Here is a 7,458-nt window from a genome sequence, read left to right on the forward strand (position 1 = left end):
AAATTAGCAGTAATAAACTGAAACAAAAACTATTAACAAAAGAAAAGAAAAATTGCTCAATCTAGTTAACTTCCAATTTGAGAATTGTCAATCGAAAACCAATCCCCGGCAACGGCGCCATAAACTTGATGCGCATAAACTAGTTATGCTACGATTTAGGAAATTGCACGATCGGCAAAATTCCTTCCGGCAAGTGCACCGGTTATCGTCGTCAAGTAAAAACTCACAATAGAGTGAGGTCGAATCCCACAAGGATTGGTTGAGTGAGCAATTCGGATTAGAAGTGTGTTCTAGTTGAGCGGAATCAAGATTTGAGATGAGAATTGCGGAATGTAAAATTGGCAGGAAAAGTAAATGACAAGAAAATTAAATGGCAGAATCTTAAATTGCATGAATTAAAGAGCAGAATGTAAATTGCTGAAATTAAAAGGGAATGGGGGTGATTGCAAGAATTGAATTGCAGAATGTAAAGAGAAAGTGGAAATCAGAAATGGGGAATTCATTGGGTTTAGGAGATATTGAAATCTCCGAATCAAAACATGTAAATCTCTTCCTCAACCAATGCATTCATTGAATTTTGCTTGGCAATCTTATATGATTGGATCCCAATTCCTTGGCTCACCAATGCTCTCTAAAAACAAACAAATTCCCAATCCCTTGGTTTAAATGTTCATAAGAAGAGATGATGCTTGATCACTGATTATACCACACAATTTCATGAACCACAATTTGGTAGGATTACATGTCACAATATCCATCCAAACCCCAATCCAATCCACTGTGAGAAAGCTTCTCTAGCATGAATCCTCCATTCCTTTCCCAAGGCTCCGAAGGATTCCAAGTATGAGTAGTCTCTTTCCCAAGACAACTACTCAATGGAATTAGATCGAGAAGCTTTCTAACAAAATTCAAGAGAAAAGATTGAAGAAGAAGATAAACTATTATTGATTCATTGAATTACAATAGAGCTCCCTAACCCAATGAAAGGGGGTTTAGTGAATCATAGCTCTGAATTCAATTACAAAGAAAAAGAGAACTAGCTAAAAGTGAAAAGTCCAAGTCCCCATCAGGGGCTGGATTCCCCTTCAATCCCCCCCCTTTTCAATTGCAAAAACTAAGGCCTTTAAATAGGCTCCCTAAATTACAAAATGAAAATGAAATTCAAAACAAATTACAATCAAATGAAAATAAACTATTCTAGATGATTCTTGTGGCCTTGATTTGGTGTTGTTGATGGGCCTTGCTTGCTTGAAGGGCTGAGTGACATAATTGATCCAAAAAAAAGGATAATGATCCATTAAACTACACTCAAATGTTGCACCCCCTTTCTTGAGTCGTCACTTTGTTCTCTTGTCAACCTTGCCAATTTGATGCCAAATATAGACTATTATACTTCGTTGGAAAGCTATGGATGTCAGCTTTCTAACTCAACTGGAAGCACCGCAATTGGATCTCTACAACTCGAGTTATACTCCATGGAAGGTGAAGAGGTCAGCTGGCCTGATTGCATGTTGGTACTATGCTCTTCTATGCACATTACGGGGCTGTTTTCTCCCTCAATTTTTAGTATCCACCATGCATGCCATATATGCTTGGAAAGCTCTAGATGTCTTCTTTCCAATGCATTTTGAATCACCTCATTTGGAGTTTTGTAGCTCAAGTTATTTATGTTTGAAGAAGGCATGGTCAAGCTGTTCCATATAACACGTTTAAGCTTCAGTTTGAGGTTAAACTGAAGCTTAAACGTGGATAAAGGAAGGGCAGCCCTGGAGGTCGAGCACGTTTAACCTCCAGTTTGAGGTCAAACTGGAGGTTAAACGTGGAATGCTTAGAATGGTAGCCCTGGAGGTGTCGAACACGTTTAACCTTCAGTTTGAGGTCAAACTGGAGGTTAAACGTGGAATGGCTCCCTGGTGCTCTTCCTGGTTCTGGCGTTTAACCTCCAGTTTGAGGTCAAACTGGAGGTTAAACGTGGAACTCCTCCCTGGGTGGCATTATCATTCTGGCGTTTAACCTCCAGTTTGAGGTCAAACTGGAGGTTAAACGTGGAATGCTTCTTTAGTGAGGCTTTTCATTCTGGCGTTTAACCTCCAGTTTGAGGTCAAACTGGAGGTTAAACTTCAATTCCAGCATTTCTTATCCTTCATGATTTTTGGCGTTTAAGCTCCAGTTTAGGCTTAAACTGGAACTTAAACTCCACATGTGATATTCAAGCTTCCTTTATTGATTTTGTTGCTTCCTTGCCTAGCCTCTTCTTCCCTGAAATCATCCGAACAGTTGCATCAAAGTCTTGCTAAAATTCATGAGAATTCTTCCATTCATAGCATTCAAGGAATATAACTAAAAACTCATGGAATTTGCATAAAAATCTTCATGTTTGAATGATTTAAGACAAGCATGACTATTTGGCCCAAATGATTACTTAAGGCTCAAGAAACTGCATAAAACAACTAAAAATAACATAAAAAATGCTAGTGAAACTAGCCTAAGATGCCTTGGCATCATAACTCCCGGCCATTGCTCCTCAGTTGGAGTTCCCAAAATCCTGGAAATATCAAATTCCAAAAAAGTAGTTAGTATGAGAGTGAAAAGACAGCAGAAACATTTTTCTTTTTCCATGATCACCATATATTTCAGAGCAATTTTCTTTAACACTGGTCCATTCAAAGTTGTTATCAGATTCTTGTACATAAGGCTGAGTAAAAGAGAAGCAATGTCAAGCGGTTAATATTGCAATCTAGCTTTTCCACCAAGTAAGTTTCAAAGAAGTACATAAAGAGATTAAAATCCTATATGTTTCTGACATGTAATATTACCAGAGTCATACACAGATTATAATCATTTTTAGATGGGGCACAAGACAACTCAAAGTTTCTTTCTAGTTCATTTTAATTTCGTGCAACAGTAACTTGCAAAGTAGTACAACACAAAATGGAAAATCTGAACTGACAATGAGTCTAACTGATTTATTGAACAAATTTTGGCATGGAACTGAAAGACAAAAATCATAATACCTGACTTCAATTTCTCATCTGGCCCAGTCAAGGGCTTTCTGAGCTGGTTTGGTCAATGGAGGATGCTCGAGGATAAAGAAATATAGGTCAGATTTTCCAAGTAGCTCTGCTATTTCTTCTGGTACTTTGAAAAGAGAAATTCAATTGGCTCTCAAGAATTTTGCAGCTTTACTTGTTCCTAAAAGAATACAAAAAAATTTTATTTTAGTGCTTATGAGTAGAAGAAAGGCACAGAGCTATAAATTTAGAAAATGGATTCATTCAACTTCATGAAATCAAGATGGAAGGACATTGCTGGAAATCAAATTTCATTTAGTATCCAATCCAAATTCTGGAAATCAAAGATCTCTCAACAAAATTCGCATGATTAAATTTTTCAAAAAACTCTATTTCACTCTGTATTATAATTTAGATTTGAAACAATAAAAGTAGCATGCATAGCAATCACCAATTAAAAATTTCTTAGCCAAGACTACAGAAATTTGCTACTGAAACAGCTAAGCTAAGACAAAATTTTGCCCATCGATTGTATGTTAAATTAGTCCGAAACTCTGTTTCAATTCCATGCTAAAGTTTGCAAAAAATATCCTAAAAAAGAACTAAAGTACTATCTCTAATTCCAGATAAAGTACTAGACTACTAGTAAGGAATGGAAGTATTAACCTCAACAAAACACATTAACTTTCTGGTTCAAATATAGAACATATAATTTTAACCAAGCCTAACCACAACACTATCTCACATCTCCTACCCAACTTTTCAAGAAAACAAGATAACACATGATGATTTCATTTGTTTTATGCCCAAAATTCAAAAACAAAATGCAAAATCAACAAACCCTAACAAAGCAAGATGCAAAATCATAAAGCAAAATGCAAAATAAAAAAGAAAACTCGAACATAGTAAGAAGTAAAAATTACAAAATATTGTAGAACTCCAAAAATCAGAACAATAAACCCTCAAAAAAACTGCAAAACTAGAAAATTCATACACACCATTGTCTCGGTTCATCGTCACTACCATATCAGTTCTCCATCGCAGTGAGTGGAGATGAACCAGTTACAAATGAAGAGTGGGGGAAGAGGCATACCAACAGTCTCATTGCTACTTGAAGTTTTGATTTGAGTTATCTCCTCCGCTGCTTGATACACAAAATCGCAAGAAAAGACAATAGACAAACGAACCTAGGGCTTGTGGTGAACGAACCTAGAAGAATGAGTTCTCCTACACCGCAACACAAAATCACAAAATCAATTCATGAGTTCACAGATTATCGTACCAAACTCCCAAATTGAAACCCTAAAATTGGAACCCTACATTCTCAAATTTCAGAAAACCAAATGAAGGTGGATGCATACCTTCTCGACGATGGTGAGCGAAGAGAGGCTTTCAGTTGAGCGCAGTGTCTTCCTAATGTGAGCGTACAGCGAAGAGAAGCGATGGTGCGGTGAAGATGAGTGATGGCGTGGTGAGTGGTGAAGATGAGTTAGTGTAGAGTCTTCCTGGAGGTGAGTGGTGACGCCGTGAGTGGTGTGGTGATGGCGGACCCTTTCTCTGATTTGGGGTGATGAGTGGCGCGAAGAAGGGAAAAGCTAACAAGGGTGATGATGAGTGTTACGTTTCATTCGCGATTTGGTGAGGGTTTTCGTGATGGTGATGGTTTTCTTCTCTGAAAGGGTGATGATGACGAGCTTTGGAGGAATGGGTAACAATTTCACTAAGTTAAGAAGGAAAAAATGTGAGATGGGTGTGCGTACTTGCGGGGAAAAGTTAGGAAAAGTTAAGAGGGAAAAAATTCAATAAGCGTCAAATTTTTTGTTCTAGATACATTAGGCATCACTTTTAAAATGCACCCAAAACTTAACAAATAGGCTACCCTCTAAAAACGTCCTCTTTGATACGAAAAGTGAACCTATAGATATCAACCTACGGCTACGCTTTATAAGTGATTTCTATAATACCTAAGGCTACACTTTTTAAATGATGCCGCAATTGTGTATCCTTTTCTCTTATAAAAAGGCAACACGGAAAAAAGCGTAGCCTATTCTATGAATAGGCTATGCTTTTCAAATGTAGCTTAAAAAAAGTGTGGCTGAATGGGTATTTTTCTTGTAGTGTAAAGAATAAATGGGGTTAAAAGGCTCAACATTGGTTTACAAAGGATAATGAAAAGGTTAAGGCCATATGGGTATATAAGCTCAGTGAAACAAGGGCCTCAATCATATAAGTGCATGCATACATCAAACGATGAAAATATAGAATTAAGCAAGACAAGATCACAATTTTAGAGAGAAAAACACACACCAAAAATAAAATATTGGTTGATAAAATGCAACTAATTGAATAGGCTTAAAATCTCACTGGTTTTGTGTGTTCGAGCTCTAAACCATGTTCCAAAATAATATTTCTTCCAACAAGTTCAATAAAAATTTTAATCCAAATTAGTGAAATGCTATAAAAGGTTTCTTGAAAAAGAAAATATTACTTCAACCAAGTAATGGTAAAATATGCACGAAATCAAGCAAACATGCAATCAAACATGCAAACGCAACAATGAACTAACAGAGAAAATAAAATATTGGTGTTAAGAAGAAAATAACAAACCCACGGAAGTCGGTATTGACCTCCCCACACTTAAAGATTGCACCCTCCTCGATGCATGCTAAGATGTGCAAGTGGACGGGTTGCTCCAACTGACGCCTTTTCCAAAGAATGTGCGTAGGAACTTGTCTATCGCCCCATGTAAAAGTTTTCCGTTTCCCTTCTTGATGGCTGATGACAAGTCATCTTATGCTAGTTTTACAAGCTTTTTTCATTAATTTCATTAGGTTTTATGCACTTTCTTGCTCAATAAGTAAGTAATTGGAGTGGATTTTCATGATTATGTTGAATCAATCAAACATCATTTATTTTACACAAAATCATAGGTTTTATGCTAGAATTAATTGATTTTATAAATGATGCAAAGATCTAGTGATTTTGGTGAGGCTTTGATGTATTTGTTTGGTTGATGACAGGTAAAAAGATGAAGGAAAAGAAACAGAAAGCACAAATTAAGCTCAAACAGAGGAAAGAAGAATTTTGGACACACTTTGAAGTTTGAGCACGCTTTGGACCTTAGGCCATACTTTTAAAAGCGTGGCCCATGACAGCAAAGCGTTGTGTTCAAAAGGGAGCAAAGGCCAGCGCTCGAGGTTGCAAACCAAGCCCTCACCCAGGGACAAACCAAGGGAAGCTGGGCTCAAAGCAAAACAAGGGAGTAGCGCTCAAAAGTGTGAACGTAGCGTTCACTTTTGTGAACTTATTCGTGACACAAGGATAAGCATAAAAGGAACCAAACTCACGCACCAAGACATGCCAGGGAGCAGCGTTCAAAAGTGTGAACGCCAAGTTCACTTTTGTGAACTTTGTCGCACTCGAAGAGGGAACCAACGCAGCCAAGGAGGTAGCATTCAAAGAAGTGAACGCTACGTTCACTATCTCCACCTTTTTCGAAGAGGAAGCACGCACAAGGAAGGGTAGCGTTCAAAATTGATAGAGCAGCGTTCTCTATAGCCAACATTTTCGTGCTTCTCATGGGGAAGAAGGCTCAGCATCAAGTGTAGCATTCACAATTTAAACGTAGCGTTCAAAGAGTGAATGCTAGGCAAGGAGGCTTGGCACGAGGAAAGCACGCAAGGCAAGAGTGAACGTAGCGTTCACAAAACCGAACGGAGTGCTCCACTAGAGCTAGCACCCCTAATCCATTTTCAATGAAATGCCATCCGGATCCATTGTTTCTTCAAATCCAAAATCAAAAGGCCCATTCGAAGATCTAAAGACCAAAATAGAAAATGTATAAATAAGATCAAATTCAATTTGTAAAGGACTTTTAGCTCATTTTATATTTTTCACTTTTAAATTTTCATTTAGAATTTGGGAATTGGGATTAGATCTAGTTTGCTTTTTTGTTTTCATTTTCTTTCTTCTGCAACATCTACTTTCTGTTTTGGGTTTTTGGAATTCAGATTGAAGAACTCAATTGAATTTCTTGATCTGAGAATCATTTTTTCTTTTCTTTCATATAGTTCAGATAATTGGAGAATTGGATCTAAATCTTCTTTGCTGTTTTCATTTTCACTTCTTCTCCAATTTATTTTCTGATTGGTCAAGAGAGTAATTGAGATCTAGATCTGCTTTCTGATCTCATTGCTCTTCTTCGATCTTCAATTTCTCTTTTAGAATTTCATAATTGAGTTAAGTTTTCTTGCTTTTTGTTTCTTCTGCAATTTTCATTTCTGCTTTAGTTCTTCTGTAAATCTTTTCATCTCATAGTTCTCTGATTTACTTTAGCTTGCATTTTCTTGTTCGAATCCGAATCCCAGCACCCAAATCCTTTTATTCTTTAAGAGATTTACATTTCTTAGCAATTTAGATTCATCAATTTACATTTCTTGCACTTTAA

This window comes from Arachis hypogaea, chromosome 15 (assembly GCF_003086295.3).
Source record: "Arachis hypogaea cultivar Tifrunner chromosome 15, arahy.Tifrunner.gnm2.J5K5, whole genome shotgun sequence".
Classification (NCBI taxonomy): domain Eukaryota; kingdom Viridiplantae; phylum Streptophyta; class Magnoliopsida; order Fabales; family Fabaceae; genus Arachis; species Arachis hypogaea.